The sequence below is a fragment of the Scyliorhinus torazame genome, chromosome 5, assembly GCF_047496885.1.
Source record: "Scyliorhinus torazame isolate Kashiwa2021f chromosome 5, sScyTor2.1, whole genome shotgun sequence".
Lineage (NCBI taxonomy): Eukaryota > Metazoa > Chordata > Chondrichthyes > Carcharhiniformes > Scyliorhinidae > Scyliorhinus > Scyliorhinus torazame.
This window is the reverse complement of record NC_092711.1, coordinates 76,615,319-76,633,938: the sequence shown is the minus strand read 5'-3', so window position 1 is coordinate 76,633,938 and position 18,620 is coordinate 76,615,319. Positions and strand designations below refer to the sequence as shown.

The following is an 18,620-nucleotide window of genomic DNA, read 5'->3' as shown; positions in this document are numbered from 1 at the left end:
CTTTGATTAAATGGAGGTTTGATCACATGACCTGCCCCCATCCTCCAGCCATTAATCGGTCAACACATCCATCCTTGTGACACACTGCCTTCCTCGGCCAATTGGGAAGCAAAATGACTCATTACCTCACAGGACAGTTACTGACCTAACGATTTTCCAGACACCCAGGTGTGAATCTCACCAACGCAGGGAGCGGAGTTGGTGTGAACTCGGGGAGAGGAGCTTCGGAACAGTAAATATAAATAACTTACCTCAGGGATTCAGGGCAGCACGGTAGCCTTGTGGATAGCACAATTGCTTCACAGCTCCAGGGTCCCAGATTCGATTTCGACTTGGGTCACTGTCTGTGCGGAGTCTGCACATCCTCCCCGTGTGTGCGTGGGTTTTCTCCGGGTGCTCCAGTTTCCTCCCACAGTCCAAAGATGTGCAGGTTAGGTGGATTGGCCATGATAAATTGCCCTTAGTGTTGGGTGGGGTTACTGGGTTATGGGGATAGGGTGGCGGTGTTGACCTTGGGTAGGGTGCTCTTTCCAAGAGCCGGTGCAGACTCGATGGGCCGAATGGCCTCCTTCTGCACTGTAAATTCTATGATAATCTATGATGATTCACGGCCTAGTCGGCAGGGAGAGGCGTTGGCCCGGATCCGGGGAGGAACGGCAAGTATAAATAACTTACCTCGGGGATTCATGGCCTTGTCTGCAGGGAGCGGGGTTGGTGCCAATCCGGGGAGGAAGAGCTTCGGAACAGTCAGTATAAATAACTTACCTGTTGGGTATCTGGACTGGGGGAAAAAACTGAAACGTGACATTAGAGTAATTAACTAAGTCGGGGAGTAACGAGGAGATTAGTAACTAGGAGATTGCTGATTTTTATCTATATCAACGATTTGGATGAGAATGTACAAGGCTTGATCAGTAAGTTAGCAGATGACACTAAAATAGGTGGTATTGTAGACAGTGAGGAAGGTTATCAGAAATTGCAGCTGGATCTTGATCAGCTGAGGAAGTGGGCCGAGAAATGGCAAATGGAGCTCAATACACATCAGTGCGAGGAGTTGCATTTCGGAAAGTCAAATCAAGGTAGGACTTTCACAGTGAATGGTAGGACCTTAGCGAGTATCGTGGACCAGAGCGACCTTGGAATTCCGGTGCACGGTTCTCTAAAGGTGGAGTCACAGGTAGACAGGGCAGAGTTTGTGGCATGCTGAACTTCATCAGTCAGGGCATTGAGTATAGAAGTTGGGAAGTTATGTTGCAGTTGTACAGGACGTTGGTGAGGTCGCACCTGGAGTATTGTGTTCAGTTTTGGCTGCTTTGCTGACAGAAAGATGTTATTAAACTGGAGAGAGTGAAGAAGAGATTTACAAGGATGTTGCCCGGACTCAAGGGACTGAGTTACAGGGAGAGATTGGACAGGCCAGGACCTTTTTCTTTGGAGCGTAGGAGACTGAGGGGTGATCGAGGTGTGTAAGATCATGAGAGGCATGTATAGGGTGAATACGCTCAGTCTTTTCTCAAGGTTGGGGAATCAAGGACTCGAGGGCATCGGTTTATGTTCAGAGGGGAAAGAATTAATGGGAACCTAAGGAGCAATGGTTTTACACAGAGGATGGTACGTATGTGGAATGAGCTGCCAAAGGAAATGGTTGAGGCAGTGACATTGACAACATTGAAAAGGCATTTGGACAGATACATGGATAGGAAAGGTTCAGAGGGATATTGGGCCAAATACAGGCCAATGGGATTGGCTTAGGTGGGCTTTTTGGTTGGCATGGACCAGTTTGGGCCGAAGGACCTGTCTCCATACCATAGATTCTATGACCCCCAAGTCTCTTTGGACACCCACTGTACTTAACCTCTTTCCATTTAGAAAGTACTCAGTTCGATCTTTTTTTGGTTCAAAGCAGATAACCTCACACTTGTTTACATTGCTACAGTGTTGCTCATTCACCTCGTCTGTCAATATCTCCTTACAATTTTATGCTATCATCTAGGCTGTCTACGATGCCACCGAACTTTGTATCATCAGCAACAGGCAGAAGAGGCCCTTCGGTCCATCAAGTTTGCATCGACACATGAAAAGCCTGACCCACCTACCTAATCCCATTTGCCAGCACTTGGCCCATAGCCTTGAATGTTATGACGTGCCAGTCTTCATCCAGGTGCTTTTTAAAGGATGTGAGGCAACCCGCCTCTACCACCCTCCCAGGCAGTGCATTCCAGACCATCACCACCCTCTGGGTAAAACATTTTTCCTCAATTCCCCCCTAAACCTCCTGCCCCTCACCTTGAACTGGTGTCTCCTTGTGACTGATCTTTCAACTAAGGGAACGACTGCTCCCTATCCACCCTGTCCACGCCCCTCGTACACCTTGATCAAGTTGCCCCTCAGCCTTTTGCTCCCACAAACACAACCCACGCCTATCCAACCTCTCTTCATAACCTAAATGTTCCATCCCAGTCAACATCCTGGTGAATTGCCTCTGCACCCCCTCCAGTGCAATCACATCCTTCCTATAATGTGGCGACCAGAACTGCACACAGTACTCCAGCTGTGGCCTCATAATAGTTCAATACAACTCCCAACATGACCTCCCTGCTTTTGTAATCTATGCCTCAATTTGATAATGTGTCCCGTATGCCTTTTTCCCCACCCTATTAACCTGCCCTTCTACCTTCAGAGATCTATGGACAAACACGCCAAGGTCCCTTTATTTGTCAAACTTCCCAGTGTCATGCCATTAGTTGAATGCTTCCTTGACAAATTACTCCTTCCAAAGTGTGTCACCTCAGACTTTTCATGGTTAAATTCCATCTGCCACTTTTCTGCCCATTTGACCGTCCCGTCTGTATTTTCCTGTAACCAAAGACACTCAACCTCACTGTTAACCACCAGGCCAAGCTTTGTGTCATCCACAAAAACTGATCCTACCCCCCACATAGTCATCTATGTTGTTTATATAAATGATGAATAATAGGGGGCCCAGCACAGATCCCTGTAGTACGCCACTGGTCACTGGCTTCCAGTCACTGAAGCAGTTGTCTGTCATCATCCCCGGATCACAGCTACGCCAATTTTCAATTCACCTCATCAAATTACCCTGTATCCCATGTGCATTTGCTTTCTTTTTCTGGGTCTGTACTCGTTGGGAGTTTCGAAGGATGAGGGAGATCTTATTGAAACTTACAGAATACTGAGAGGCCGAGAGAGAGTGGACGTGGAGAGGATGTTTCCACGAGTGGGAAAAACTAGAACCAGAGGGCACAGCTTCAGACTGAAGGGAAGATCCTTTGAAACTGAGATGAGGAAGAATTTCTTCAGCCAGAGGACAGTGAATCTGTGGAACTCATTGCTGTGAAGGCTGGGGAGACCTGTAGCCACGTAAAATGGCTGCTTCCCGATTAATTTGGCCAAAACCCGATTTAAAATGGCTAACCGGAAAGGCTGATGGGAAAAGCAGGTAACAAGACACAAACGGACAGCTGCAGGCAGAATATCATATTCGGCTCTGGGGAAGTCGGCCCAGATCGATACTCAGGGCTATTAACAGCCCATCAACCAAGACATCTGCAGTTATACTCAGGACTATTAGCAGCCCATCAACCCAGACATCTGCAGTTTAATCGGCTATCCCCGGAAACAATTGCAACATATTAGCAATTGAATACCGGGCCAGACCTGTCGGCGCCTGCAGTGGCCGAAACAAAGGCAGGTGAACGACCACCCCCCGATCGGGGAATCGCCTCGCAATTGGACGTATCGAACCCAGTGATTGGGAACAAGTCCAATCACTTGGGACTCAGGGTCAAGGGCCGCCCCGAGAGGCGGGAAGCCCCTGGGCCCTATAAAGTGAGGGGCCAAGTTCAGATCTCTCTCTCTCTCCCTTCTTCGCCTGCTCGAGACCTTCGCAAGAACACCAACCAGCAACTGTAAGTTTGAATCCAGCGATCGCTATCCGATAAAGACTCCGAGCCATCGACCTGTATCAGCCTTTTGAATCCCGCGGGCCAGATCTGATTGGATAAGCCATTCGTTTCCCTGACCTGGTGGGCTCTTCCTAAAGTTAAGTATTGGCCAGTAGTGATAGGTTTATTATATAGATAGTAGGATTATTGTATAAACATTACTTGTTGTATATAATAAATGACCGTTGATTTCAATCTTACTAAGCGGTGTGCTGACTTATTAACCATAACTTGAACCACGTGGCGGTATCAGAAAGATACCTGGCGACTCGTGACCAAAGGTGACGTAATCAGAGCTAATAAACTACGGCTAAAAAGAGCAACAGTCCAAATCAGAGTGTCTTTAAGACAGAGATAGATAGTTCTTGATTAATAAGGGCATCCGGTGAATAAGGAGAAGGCAGGAGAATGAAGAAGAGAAACATATCAGCCATGATTGAATGGCGGAGCAGACTCGATGGGCCGAATGGCCTAATTCCTTTTTAAAAATAAATTTAGAGCATCCAATTCATTTTTTCCAATTAAGGGGCGTGTTTAATCCCCCGACCTTGCACATCTTTGTGTTGTGGGGGCGAAACCCACGCAAACACGGGGAGAAAGTGCAAACTCCACACGGAGAGTGACCCAGAGCCGGGATCGAATCTGGGATCTCGGCGCCGTGAGGCTGCAGTGCTACTCACTGCACTACCGTGCTGCCCGGCCTAATTCTGCTCCTATGTCTTATGGTCTTCCAAGTCTCCCATTGGGATCTTGTCAAAGATTTGCTGAAGTCCATGTAAACAGCATCAACTGCACTACCTTCATCTACACAGCTCGTCACCTGCTCAAAAAATGCAATCAAATTTGGTCAGCATGACTTCCTTCTGACAAATGCTGACTATTCCTGATCAAATCCTGCCTCTGCAAGTGGAGATAGATTCTCTCCCATAGTTTCCCTACCACTGACGCAAGACTCACTGGCCTGCAGTTTCCTGGCTTATCTCTACAACCTTTCTTAAACAGTGGGGCCACATTAGCTGAACTCCAGTCCTCTGGCAATTCCCCCGTGGCCAGAGAGGAATTAAAAATTTGGGTCAGAGCCCCTGCAATCTCCTCCCGCGCCTCCCACAACAGTCTAGGGCACAACTCATCCGGACGTGCAGATTTGTCCACTTTTAAACCTGCCAACACCTCCAATACCTTGTCACTCCCGATGTTAATTTGCTCAGGAACTTCAGTCTCTGCCTGAATTCCATATCTGCCTCCTCATACTCTTGGGTGAAGACAAATGTGAAGTGTTCGTTCAACACCCTACGTCAGACTGTTGTTCATAGACTACAGCTCCGCCTTCAACACCAATAGCCCAACAAAACTAATAACCAAACTCTGCAATCTTGGACTTGACCCTTCCCTGTGCAGCTGGATCCTTGTCTTCCTCACCAACAGACCGCAATCTGTCAGGATAGGTAACAGCATCTCCTCCACAATAGTCCTCAACACCGGGGCCACACAAAGATGTGTGCTCAGTCCTCTACTGTACTCCGTATACACACACACAAGACTGTGTGGCAAGCTTTAACTCCAATTCTATCTATAAGTTACGAATGATACGAATATGATGGATCGTACCTCAAACAACGACGTGTCAAACTACAGAAGGGAGAAAGATCACTTGGTTGCTTGGTGGACAGAAAACAACCTCTCTCTCAATGCCAGCAAAACCAAGGAACTGATCATCGACTTCAGGAAGTGTAGTACGACACACGCTCCCGTCTACATCAATGGCTCCGAAGTGGGAATGGTCGATAGCTTAAAGTTCCTGGGGGGTCACCATTACCAACAGTCTGTCCTGGTCCACTTACATTTATGCAACAGTGAAGACAGCCCAACAACATCTCTACTTCCTATGGAAGCTAAAGAAATTTGGCATGTCCGCATCGACTCTCACAATCTTCTACAGATGTGCGAAAGAGAGCATCCTATCCGGCTGCATCACATCACAAGAAACTTTTTTTTTTTTTTTAAATCACAGCAGTCCAGATGGTTTCTAACCAGGATTTTATATATCTCAGTACTTCTCCAGTCACACAGATACTGGAAATCTTTACCTACAAACAGAACAGACCCGAAGAAATAGGAACAGGAGTCAGCCGTTCAGTCCTTTGAGCTGCTCCACCATTTAATAAGATCACGGCTGATCTCACACTCACTAAGTCCACTTTCCTACCTTCCCTCAGTAATCCTCAATTCCCCTACTGATTAAAAACAGATCGATCTCAGCCTTGCAACTGATCACGGACTCGGCCTCCACATTTCCTGGGCTAAATAATTCCAAGATTCACCAGTTTGGGAGAAGAAATTCTTTCCTCATTTGGCAGTCCCTCCAAACCCAGGATCACCCTCGTGAACCTCCTCTGTACTACCTCCAATGATAATATATCTTTCCTGAAATAAGGGGACCAAGACTGTACACATTATTCTAAATGTGGCCTCACTGGAAGCTTGTACAGTTTTGTGCAGCAACACAACTTTGTGTGTAGAATCCAGCCCCCTTGAAATAAAACATGCAGGACGAGGCTAAAAAGATGGCCTCTCCTCCTAGAATGTCCAACAAGGGGAAACATCCGCTCTACGTCTACCCCGTTAATCCCCTTTAGCATTTAATGTACCTCAATTATATCTCCTCTCATTCTTCTAAACACCAGTGAGTATTGGCCTAAACTGCTCAAATCTCTCTTCACAAGACAATCAATCTAGTGAACCTTCTCTGAACCGCCGCTAATGCATTTATGCCATTGTCCAAGGGACAAAATCTGCATCACTCCCAATGTGGTCTCACCAACGGCCTATACAGTTACAACAGCACTGCCCTACTTTATACTCTATTCCATTAGCAATGAAAGCCAACATTCCATTTGCCTTCCTTATTACCTGCTGCACCTGCAGACTGTCTGCGATCCGTGTACAAGGGCACCCAGATCCCTCTGTACAAAAGCATTTTGAACTTTCTCTTAATTTAGATAATAAGTTGCTTTATTATTCCTGAGCAAAATGGATAACCTCACACTTATGCAGGTTAAATTCCATCTGACACAGTTTGACCCACTCACCTATTTCTCATTTCCTCTTTGCAGCTTGCTTTCCCACCCATTTCAGTGTTAGCTGTAAATTTGGCTATCGGAAGACCAAAAGACTGTCAGACATAGGAGCAGAATTAGTCCACTCGGCCCATCGGGTCTGCTCCGCCAATCAATCATGGCTGATATTTTCTCATCCCCATTCTCCTGCCTTCTCCCCATAACCCCTGATCCCCTTATTAATCAAGAACCTATCTATCCCTGTCTTAAAGACACTCAGTGATTTGGCCTCCACTGCCTTCTGCAGCAAAGGGTTCCACAGATTCACCACCCTCTGGCTGAAGAAATTCCTCCTCATCTCGGTTTTAAACGATCGTCCCCTTAGTCTGAGATGGTATCTCTGCTTCTAGTTTTTCCTACAAGTGGAAACATCCTCTCCATGTCCACTCGACCCAGGCCTCGCAGCATCCTTAAAGCTTCAATAAGGTCCCCCCTCATCCTTCTAAACTCCAACAGACCCAGAATCCTCAACCGTTCCTCATACGACAAGCTCATCATTCCAGGGATCATTCTTGTGACCTCCTCTGGACCCTCTCCAAGGCCAGCACATCCTTCCCAGATACAGGGCCCAAAACTGGTCAGAATACTCCAAATGAGGTCTGACCAGGTACAACCTCAGAAGCACATTCCTGGTCTTGTATTCTAGCTCTCTTGACATGAATGCTAACATTGCATTTGCCTTCTTAACTGCTGACTGAACCTGTACATTAACCTTAAGAGAATCATGAACAAGGACTCCCAATTACCTTTGTGCTTCTGATTTCCTAAGCATTTCCCCATTTAGAAAATAGTCTATGCCTAAATTCCTCCTTCCAAAGTGCATAACCTCACCCTTTTGCACATTGTATTTCATTTGCCACTTCATTGCCCACTCTCCTAGCTTGTCCAAATCCTTCTGAAGCCCCGCCTGCTTCCTCAATACTACTTGTCCCTCTACAGATCTTTGTATCATCTGCAAAATTAGCAACAGTGCCTTCACTTCCTTCTTCCAGATCATGAATCGTACATTCTATCTGTCCCATAGTCATTAATTTAGACTGTAAATAGTTGGGGGCCGAGGACCGAACCCTGTGGCACACCACTAGTTACAGCTTGCCAACCAGAAAAAGACAGAAGAGCCCTCCAAGACCCCTCACACCTGTGTTATTCTCTCTTCCATCGGCAGAAGCTACAAAAGTCTGAGAACACGCACCAACAGATTCAAAAACAGCTACTTCCGTGCTGTTACCAGACTCCTGAATGAGCCTCTTATGGGCTGAACTGATCTCTCCAAGCATCTTCTTGGGACGGTCAATAGAGAATTAAAGGTGCTATATTTAAATGCGCGCAGTGTACGGAACAAGGTAGATGAGCTTGTGGCCCAGATTGTGACTGGCAGGTATGATGTGGTAGGCATCACAGAGACATGGTTGCAGGGGGTTCAGGACTGGCATTTAAACATCCAGGGATTCACAACCTATCGAAAAGACAGGGAGGTGGGCAAAGGGGGCGGGGTTGCCTTGTTAATTAGGAATGAAATTAAATCAATAGCACTAAATGACATAGGGTCAGATGATGTGGAGTCTGTGTGGGTAGAGTTGAGAAACCACAAAGGCAAAAAAAACATAATGGGAGTTTTGTACAGGCCTCCTAACAGTGGTCAGGACCGGGGGCACAAAATGCACCACGAAATAGAAAGTGCATGTCAGAAAGGCAAGGTCACAGTGATCATGGGGGACTTCAATATGCAGGTGGACTGGGTAAATAATGCTGCCAGTGGACCCAAGGAAAGGGAATTCATTGAATGTTTACAGGAGGGCTTTTTGGAACAGCTTGTGATGGAGCCCACGAGGGAACAGGCCATTCTGGACTTAGTGTTATGTAATGAGCCAGACTTGATTAAAAATCTTAAAGTAAGGGAGCACTTAGGAGACAGTGATCATAATATGGTAGAATTCAATCTCCAATTTGAAAGAAAGAAGGTAGAATCAGATGTAAAGGTGTTACAGTTAAATAAAGGTAACTAAAGGGGCATGAGGGAGGAACTGACGAAAATCGACTGGGAGCAGAGCCTAGTGGGAAAGACAGTAGAACAGCAATGACAGGAGTTTCTGGGAGTAATTGAGGACACAGTGCAGAGGTTCATCCCAAAGAAAAGAAAGGTTATCAGAGGGGGGATTAGACAGCCATGGCTGACAAAGGAAGTTAGGGAATGCATCAAAGCAAAAGAGAAAGCCTATAATGTGGCAAAGAGTAGTGGGAAGTCAGAAGATTGGGAAGGCTACAAAAACAAACAGAGGATAACAAAGAGAGAAATAAGGAAAGAGGATCAAATATGAAGGTAGGCTAGCCAGTAACATTAGGAATGATAGTAAAAGTTTATTTAAATACATTAAAAACAAAGGGGAGGCAAAAGTTGACATTGGGCCACTCCAAAATGACGCTGGTAATTTTGTGATGGGAGACAAGGAAATAGCTGAGGAACTAAATAAGTACTTTGCGTCAGTCTTCAGAGTAGAAGACATGAGTAATATCCCACCAATTCCGGAGAGTCAGGGGGCAGAGTTGAATATGGTAGCCATCACAAAGGAGAAAGTGCTAGAGAAACTCAGAGGTCTAAAAATTGATAAATCTCCGGGCCCAGATGGACTACATCCTAGAGTTCTAAAGGAGATAGCTGAAGAAATAGTGGAGGCGTTAGTTATGAGCTTTCAAAAGTCACTGGAGTCCGGGAAAGTCCCAGAGGATTGGAAAATCGCTGTTGTAACCCCCCTGTTCAAGAAGGGAACAAGGAAAAAGATGTAAAATTATAGGCCAATTAGCCTAACCTCGTTTGTTGGCAAGATTCTAGAATCCATTGTTAAGGATGAGATTTCTAAATTCTTGGAAGTGCAGGGTCAGATTAAGACAAGTCAGCATGGATTTAGTAAGGGGAGGTCGTGCCTGACAAACCTGTTAGAGTTCTTTGAAGAGATAACAAATAGGTTAGACCAAGGAGAGCCAATGGATGTTATCTATCTTGACTTCCAAAAGGCCTTTGATAAGGTGCCTCACGGGAGACTGCTGAGTAAAATAAGGGCCCATGGTATTCGAGGCAAGGTACTAACATGGATTGACGATTGGCTGTCAGGCAGAAGGCAGAGAGTTGGGATAAAAGGTTCTTTTTCGGAATGGCAACCGGTGACGAGTGGTGTCCCGCAGGGTTCAGTGTTGGGGCCACAGCTGTTCTCTTTATATATTAACGATCTAGATGACGGGACTGGGGGCATTCTGGCTAAGTTTGCCGATGATACAAAGATAGGTGGAGGGGCAGGTAGTATGGAGGAGGTGGGGAGGCTGCAGAAAGATTTAGACAGTTTAGGAGAGTGGTCCAGGAAATGGCTGATGAAATTCAACGTGGGCAAGTGCGAGGTCTTGCACTTTGGAAAAAAGAATAGAGGCATGGACTATTTTCTAAACGGTGACAAAATTCATAATGCTGAAGTGCAAAGGGACTTGGGAGTCCTAGTCCAGGATTCTCTAAAGGTAAACTTGCAGGTTGAGTCCGTAATTAAGAAAGCAAATGCAATGTTGTCATTCATCTCAAGAGGCTTGGAATATAAAAGCAGGGATGTACTTCTGAAGCTTTATAAAGCATTAGTTAGGCCCCATTTAGAATACTGTGAGCAATTTTGGGCCCCACACCTCAGGAAGGACATACTGGCACTGGAGCGTGTCCAGCGGAGATTCACACGGATGATCCCAGGAATGGTAGGCCTAACATACGATGAACGTCTGAGGATCCTGGGATTATATTCATTGGCGTTTAGGAGGTTGAGGGGAGATCTAATAGAAACTTACAAGATAATGAATGGCTTAGATAGGGTGGATGTAGGGAAGTGGTTTCCATTAGCAGGGGAGACTAGGACCCGGGGGCACAGCCTTAGAATAAAAGGGAGTCACTTTAGAACAGAGATGAGGAGAAATTTCTTCAGCCAGAGAGTGGTGGGTCTGTGGAATTCATTGCCACAGAGGGCGGTGGAGGCCGGGACGTTGAGTGTCTTTAAGACAGAAGTTGATAAATTCTTGATTTCTCGAGGAATTAAGGGCTATGGAGAGAGAGCGGGTAAATGGAGTTGAAATCAGCCATGATTGAATGGCGGAGTGGACTCGATGGGCCGAATGGCCTTATTTCCGCTCCTATGTCTTATGGTCTTCTCTACTGAGTAGTCCTGCACTCCTTATGCTTCATCCGATATCTATATCTATGTATTTACATTTTGTATTTATCGTATGTCCTATGATTTTCGTGCATGGAACACTCTGCCTGGACTGTACCCAGAACAATAATTTTCACTGTACCTCGGTACATGTGTGGATAAATCTAATTCTAATCTAAATCCAATATAATCTAATCCCCACTCTCTGCTGTCTGTCGGTTAGCCAATCCTCTATCCAAGCTAATATATTACCTCTCAGCCCCGTGAGATATTACCTTGTTTATTACAAAGAAAAGTACAGCACAGGAACAGGCCCTTCGGCCCTCTAAGCCTGCGCCGACCATGCTGCCTGTCTAAACTAAAATCTTCTACCTTCCGGTGTCCATAATCCTCTATTCCCATCCTATTCATGTATTTGTCAAGATGCCCCTTGAACGTCACTATCGTCCCTGCTTCCTCCACCTCCTCCGGCAGCGAGTTCCAGGCACCCACTACCCTCTGTAAAAAAACTTGCCTCGTACATCTCCTCTAACCTTGCCCCTCGCACCTTAAACCTATGCCCCCCCAGTAATTGACCCCTCTACCCTGCGAAAAGGTCTCTGACTATCCACTCTGTCTATACCCCTCATAATTTTGTAGACCTCTATCAGGCCGCCCCTCTACCTCCGTCGTTCCACTGAGAACAAACCGAGTTTATTCAACCGCTCATCATAGCTGATGCCCTCCATGCCAGACAACATTCTGTAAAATCTCTTCTGCACCCCCTCTAAAGCCTCCACATCCTTCTGGAGTGTGGCAACCAGAATTGAACACTATACTCCAAGTGTGGCCTAACTAAAGTTCTATACAGCTGCAGCACGACTTGCCAATTTTTATACTCAATGCCCCGGCCAATGAAGGAAGCATGCCGTATGCCTTCTTGACTACCTTCTCCACCTGTGTTACGCCTTTCAGTGACCTGTGGACCAGTACACCTAGATCTCTCTGACTTTCAATACTCTTGAGGGTTTCTACCATTCACTGTAAATTCCCTATATTAGATCTTCCAAAATGTATTACCTCAAATTTGTCCGGATTAAACTCCACCTGCCATCTCTCCGCCCAAGTCTCCAAACAATTTAAATCTTGCTGTATCCTCTGACACTGGGGCTGTTTAGCACAGGGCTAAATCGCTGGCTTTGAAAGCAGACCGAGGCAGACCAGCAGCACGGTTCGATTCCCGTAACAGCCTCCCCGAACTGGCGCCAGAATGTGGCGACTAGGGGCTTTTCACAGTAACTTTATTTGAAGCCTACTTGTGACAATAAGCGATTTTCATTTCATTTCATTTCAGTCCTCATCGCTATCCGCAATTCCACCAACCTTTGTGTCGTCCACAAACGTATTAATTAGACCAGTTACATTTTCCTCCAAATCATTTATATATACTACGAACAGCAAAGGTCCCAGCACTGATCCCTGTGGAACACCACTAGTCACAGTCCTCCAATCAGAAAAGCATCCTTCCATTGCTACACTCTGCCTTCCATGACCTAGCCAGTTCTGTATCCACCTTGCCAGCTCACCCCTGATCCCGTGTGACTTCACCTTTTGTACCAGTCTGCCATGAGGGACCTTGCCAAACGTCTTACTGACGTCCATATAGGCAACACCCACTGCCCTACCTGCATCAATCATCTTTGTGACCTCCTCAAAAAACTCTATTAAGTTAGTGAGACACGACCTCCCCTTCACAAAACCGGGCTGACTCTCGCTAATACGTCAACTTGCTTCCAAATGGGAGTAGATCCTGTCTCGAAGAATTCTCTGTGAGGTTGTTTGTGGAGAGAAAGCGGCGGATAGTGAGAGTGGAGAATGTTCTTGTTTCACATTCTGCTCTGGGGTTTGTAAACCCCGCCCCCGACCTCTCACCTGACACCTCACAATGCGCGGAGTGATTGACGGCAGCACTGACCAATTGGCAAAGAGTGGGCGGGCCCAGAGGACCGGTCGGGAGTGACTGGTCCTCCAACCAATCAGCGTGAATGTGGAGGCGGGACTGGGCTGAGTGAAGCAGTGTGATTAATGGCGACAAAGAAAAAGTTCTTTCTCGGATCCACAATCCGTGAAGGTGGGAATGGCGGGACGGAGGGAGAGCTGGATCAGGCGGGTCGTTAGACACGCTTCGTTTTATCTTAACCGAAAATCCGGAAAAATAACCTCCCGGTACCTGGGGATCTGAGCGGGAGCTGCAGCTTTCTCGCAGACAAGGTGAAGCAAACACCATCTTTCTTTGGCTCTGGCAGACGTGCGCATGCGCCTTCTCAATAGTGGGTTACTTGCAGCAGTGGGCATGCGCCATCGGCATCCTTAGTTGGATCACTAGCGACAGTGCGCATGCGTACCCACCATCTTTATTGGGGCATGAGCAGCAGAGCTCAGGCTCAGTCGCCATCATTGTTGGGGGCAACATTTTTGAAACGTTTCTTCTTGACAGAATGTCCATCAAATTGTTTCACTCTGAGTTACAAATTCCTATTCATGGGGCAGAATATATCCAGGGCTGTGACAATAATTCGAATTTATATTGTGACTTGAACAGAATAAAACTTTTAAGACTTAAGACTTTCAGAGAAACGTTACAAAGTAACAATTGACACTGAGCCACAAGAGGAGATATTAGCTTTTAAGGACAATCTTAACGGAGGAAAGTGAGTCAGAGAGTTTTAAGGAGGAAATTCCAGAAATTGAGGCCTTGGTAATGGTGGTGCGATTAAAATCGGGAATGCTGAAGTGGCTGGAATTAAATGAGTGCAGAGATCTCAAAGGGGTGTGTGTGGAGGAGATTACAGTGATCAGGATGATCATTACCATGGAGTAAAAGAATGAGAAATTTAAACTTTTTGTGCCTTTTCAAAGGAAGCGTTTGTAGATCAGTGGGCACAGGGGCTGGTGTGAGTAAGCACATGGGTAGCAGAGTTTGGGATGGGATGGAGGGGGTTGTTTAATGTTGCAGTCCAGCTGCGAGTGCGTTGGAATAATTTGGTTAAGTGGTAACAGAAGAATGGATGATGGTTTCTGCAGCAGATGAACAGAGACTAAGGTGGAGTCGAGCTGTGTTCCTGAGGTGGAAATCGGCAATCTTGGTGATGATGTAGATCTGTGGTCAAGAGCTCATCTGGGGTGAAATATTTCACCATGGTTGTGAACAGTCTGCTTCAGCCTCAGACATTTGACAGGGATGGAATTGGTAACAAGGGAGTGGAGTTTCTAGCGAGGATGAAAGGGAATGGGTTCAGTCTTGTCAATATTTAAATGGAGGAAAGTTCTGCTCATCCAGCACTGGATGTCAGACAAGATCAGACAGTGTGTGTCTTGGAAAGCAACTTGCAGGTGGTGATGTTCACATACATCTGCTGCCCTGCTCCATCCAGGTGGTGGAGGTTAAGGGTTTAGGAGATTCTGTCAAATTGTGATTCAGTTGCTGGTCCATTGCTTCCTGTTACCCTCACTCCGTTCTCACTCTCTCTCCCTTTCCATCAATCTTTTTGATTCTCTCTCCCCTACTACTCACTCTCTTTCTCTCTCACTCTGTTTCTCACAAGGTTCTCTAGCCCAGAGGGTTGTGGATGATAATAATAATCATTATTGTCACAAGTAGGCTTACAATAACACTGCAATGAAGTTACTGTGACCATCAGTGAATATATATAAGGCTGAGATGGTGAGATTTTTGGTCTCTCAGGAAGTGAAAGGACGCAGAGAGCTCACGGGAAAGTGGAATTGAAGACTGAGATCAGCCACAATCGTGTTCAATGGCAGAGCAGGTTTGACGGGCTGAATGGTCTACTTCTGCTCCTATTTCTTGTGTTCTTGCAGAGGCCTGAATCTTGTGTGGGCTCAGGCTGGGTGGCAGGTTCCCTTCCCTGAAGGACATTAACAAACTGGTTCAAAAAGTTTCAACAGTTTTCGTGGTCACTTTTTCCCAGTGCCGGCCCCACAAGTTACCAGATTCATTCAGCTCAATTTCACAACCTGTCTTTGTGTTTTGTGGGAGCTCTCTCACTCCCTTTTTTCTGTTTTAACTCAATTTCACAGGGTATCAGCAGGGAAGGATGTGCAATTGGGAAACTCCAACCAAGCGCCACATCAAAATCTGACAGTCGTGTAACTGATCGCAACCTGAATATCATTAGATTTTGAACATGGAAGAAAAAAAGCACAGTTCACAGTGGAGAGAAACTACACATGTTCTGTGTGTGGACGAAGCTTCAGCCGATTATCTGGCCTGTCAAAGCACAAGCGCAGTCACAGCAGGGAGAAACCATGGAAATGTGGGGATTGTGGCAAGGTGTTCAATTACCCATCTGACCTGGTAACCCATCGACACATTCACACTGGAGAGAAACCTTTCATCTGCCCCGAGTGTGGGCGTGGATTCACTCAGACATACAGCCTGTTGATGCACCAGTGAGTTCACACTGGGGAAAGGCCTTTCACCTGCCCCGAGTGTGGGAAGGGATTCACTCATTAATCCCAACTGCTGACACACCAGCAGATTCACAATGATGAGAGACCTTTTAAATGCGGGATGTGCTTTAAAAGTTCACGGGATCAGGTGTCCCTTCAAAGAGTTCACACTGATGGAAGACCGTTCAAATGCCTCGACTGTGGGAAGTGCTTTAAAAGTTCCGGGGAACTGGTGTCCCATCAACATGTTCACACTGACAAGAAACCATTAGGGGCTGGTTTAGCACACTGGGCTAAATAGCTGGCTTTTAAAGCAGACCAAGGCAGGCCAGCAGCACGGTTCAATTCCCATACCAGCCTCCTCGAACAGGCGCCGGAATGTGGCGACTAGGGGCTTTTCACAGTAACTTAATTGAAGCCTACTTGTGACAATAAGCGATTTTCATTTCATTTTTCATTTCAGGTGCTCCGACTGTGGGACTGGGTTCATAAGATCATCTCAACTCACTCTACACCAGCGGATTCACACTGGGGAGAGACCATTCACCTGCTCCCAGTGTGGAAAGGGATTCATTCACTCAGGCAACCGGCTGAGACACCAGCGGGTTCACAAGTAACTGCTGTGATTGGACTTTGCTGTGAATCACATCCAGGACTGAACCATGTTCATTGGACTCGGGTTTGACTCATATTTATAAACGCTAATCCAGTTATAAGGGATAATATTCTGGATAAAAGTCAATTATTTAACACAAGTGTGTTTCGAATCTTTTAACATCCCATCACAAATTAGTTCCGTCTGAAGGTCTCTCTCTCTCCCCTGTCTCCTCCATCCTCACCTCAAGTGTGTGGAGTTCATGAAGCTTCTTACTCACTGAAATTGAGACAGTCAGATCAGCTGCCTCTGCTGCTTTCCCTTCTTCCACTGGGCCAAACTGTCTCTAAAATTCCACATGGTCTGAGCTCTGAACTCATCTTTCCCTAGTTTCTCTCATACCATCTATCTTCCTCAGAGCTCATCTTGTCCATTCGACCTGCCTCCTGCGCCAGGGTCCTGGGTTCGATTCCCGGCTTGGGTCACTGTCTGTGCAGAGTCTGTGCGTTCTCCCCGTGTCTGTGTAGGTTTCCTCCGGGTGCTCTGGTTTCCTCCAACAAGTCCTGAAAGACATGCTTGTTGGGTGAATTGGACATTCTGAATTCTCCCTCTGTGTACCCCAATGCCGGGGTGTGGCCACGAGGGGATTTTCACAGTAACCTCATTGCAGTGTTAATGTAAGCCTACTTGTGACACTAATAAAGATTGTTTGATTATTATTATTTAACCACATTCTCACAAAACTACTGACCATTCAACTTCTCCATGTTGTGTGATATTGTAAATAGTTCTGTCTCTTGGTCCTGTCGCTCATCTTTAAATGCACCATCATCACCCATCCGAAAACAATATTTAACCCACCATCAGTGCAAACTACCACATCAAAATCTCCCTTTCCTCTCCAAGTCCTTGTACTCGGTGTTCCCCAAGGATCTATCCTCAGCCACTCCTATTTCTCAACTACACGCTGCCACTAGGGGACATCATCCCAAAGCACCGTGTTAGTTTTCACATGTACACTGACAACACCCAGCTCTCCCTCACCCCCATCCATTCCTCCACTGTTACTAAATTATCAAACTGCTTATCCCACATCCAGTACTGGATGAGCAGAAATTTCCTTCAATTAAAAATTGGAAAGACCAAAGCCATTGTCTTCAGTCACCATTCGAAATTCCGTTCCCTAACTCCCGAGTCCATCCCTCTCCCTGGGAACTGTCTGAGGCTGAACCACACTCTGCACAATCTCTGTGTCAGATCTGACCCCAGGATGAGTTTCTGACCCCATATCCACACCATCACTAATATCAGATATTTCAATCTCCATAATGTCATCTGCTGCTGAAACCCTCATCCATGCCCCTGTTACCTTTAGACTTGATTCCAAGACATTCCTGTCCAGCCTCTCCCATTCACCCCACATGGAAACATGAGCTCATCCAAAATTCTGCTGGACGTGTATTTTCTCACACCAAGTCCTGTTCACCAAGTCCTGTTCACCATCACCCCTGTGCTCACTGACCTACACTGGCTCTGATTAAGCAAAGCCTCCATTATAAAATTTGCATTCATGTTGTCAAATTCCTCCGTGGCCATGAACATCGTCAGCCTTTAACCATGGAAGCAAAGAGCCCTGTTCAATGTGGGGAGAAACAGTTCACGTGGTCTGAATGTAGATGATGTTTTAGCTGATGGTCTGACCTTTCAAACGATATGTAGTCTCGCTGGGAGAAGCTTTGGAAATCTGGGGACTGTGAAATAAGATTTAGTCAGACTTGGAGATTACTCGACCTGTTCACACTGAGGAGTGACCGTTGATGTTCTCCGTGTGTGGGAATGGATTCACTCAGCTAACCAGCCTCACTTCTTCATGGTCAATCTGTGCAGGACTGTTACCAAGTGCAATGTATCTTTCCTGAGGTTTGGTGCCCAGTACGGAACACAGTTCATGCAGCAAGTGCGGAAAAGACAGCAGGAATTTCTCTAATCTGTGATTTACAAGGAAACATTCCAGGTTCCCAGCAGTTATGTTACTTCAGTAATTTCCTCATTCTCCATTAACTACCCTGCCTGTTAATTCTATTATTTCTGATAGTTCCATTATTGTAGCTGTAAACATCATGCATCAGAATTTAAGAGCAGTGAGGTCATGAGTCAGGTTTCAAAGTTGCAGGAAGGTGGTTTAAAGTGTGTCTTCTTCAATGCCAGGAGCATCCGGAATAAGGTGGGTGAACTTGTGACATGGGTTGGTACCTGGGACTTCAATGTTGTTGCCATTTCGGAGCCACGGATAGAGCAGGGACAGGAATGGTTGTCG

The 18,620-nt window shown here is 46.2% G+C and overlaps 1 protein-coding gene and 1 long non-coding RNA gene across 5 annotated transcripts in view; one reads left to right on the top strand and one right to left on the bottom strand.

Moving 5' to 3' along the window:
- LOC140418534 (uncharacterized) overlaps positions 1–18,620 on the bottom strand; it is an 80,777-nt gene that overhangs the window by 9,707 nt on the left and 52,450 nt on the right. For 2 of the 4 annotated variants that reach the window (XM_072502019.1, XM_072502015.1), the window contains exon 1: positions 13,469–13,542. The exons of 1 other annotated variant lie outside the window; for it this stretch is intronic. The gene's annotated coding sequence lies outside the window, so the exon portion shown is untranslated. Of the gene's footprint in view, positions 1–251; positions 7,146–13,468; positions 13,543–18,620 lie in introns of those variants that run through there. One more of the 4 variants, XM_072502016.1, reaches the window with a different exon arrangement.
- On the top strand, positions 13,301–17,030 carry LOC140418539 (uncharacterized). The gene is made up of 2 exons (XR_011945117.1): positions 13,301–13,509; positions 16,172–17,030. It is a non-coding gene; the product is annotated as an uncharacterized lncRNA (long non-coding RNA).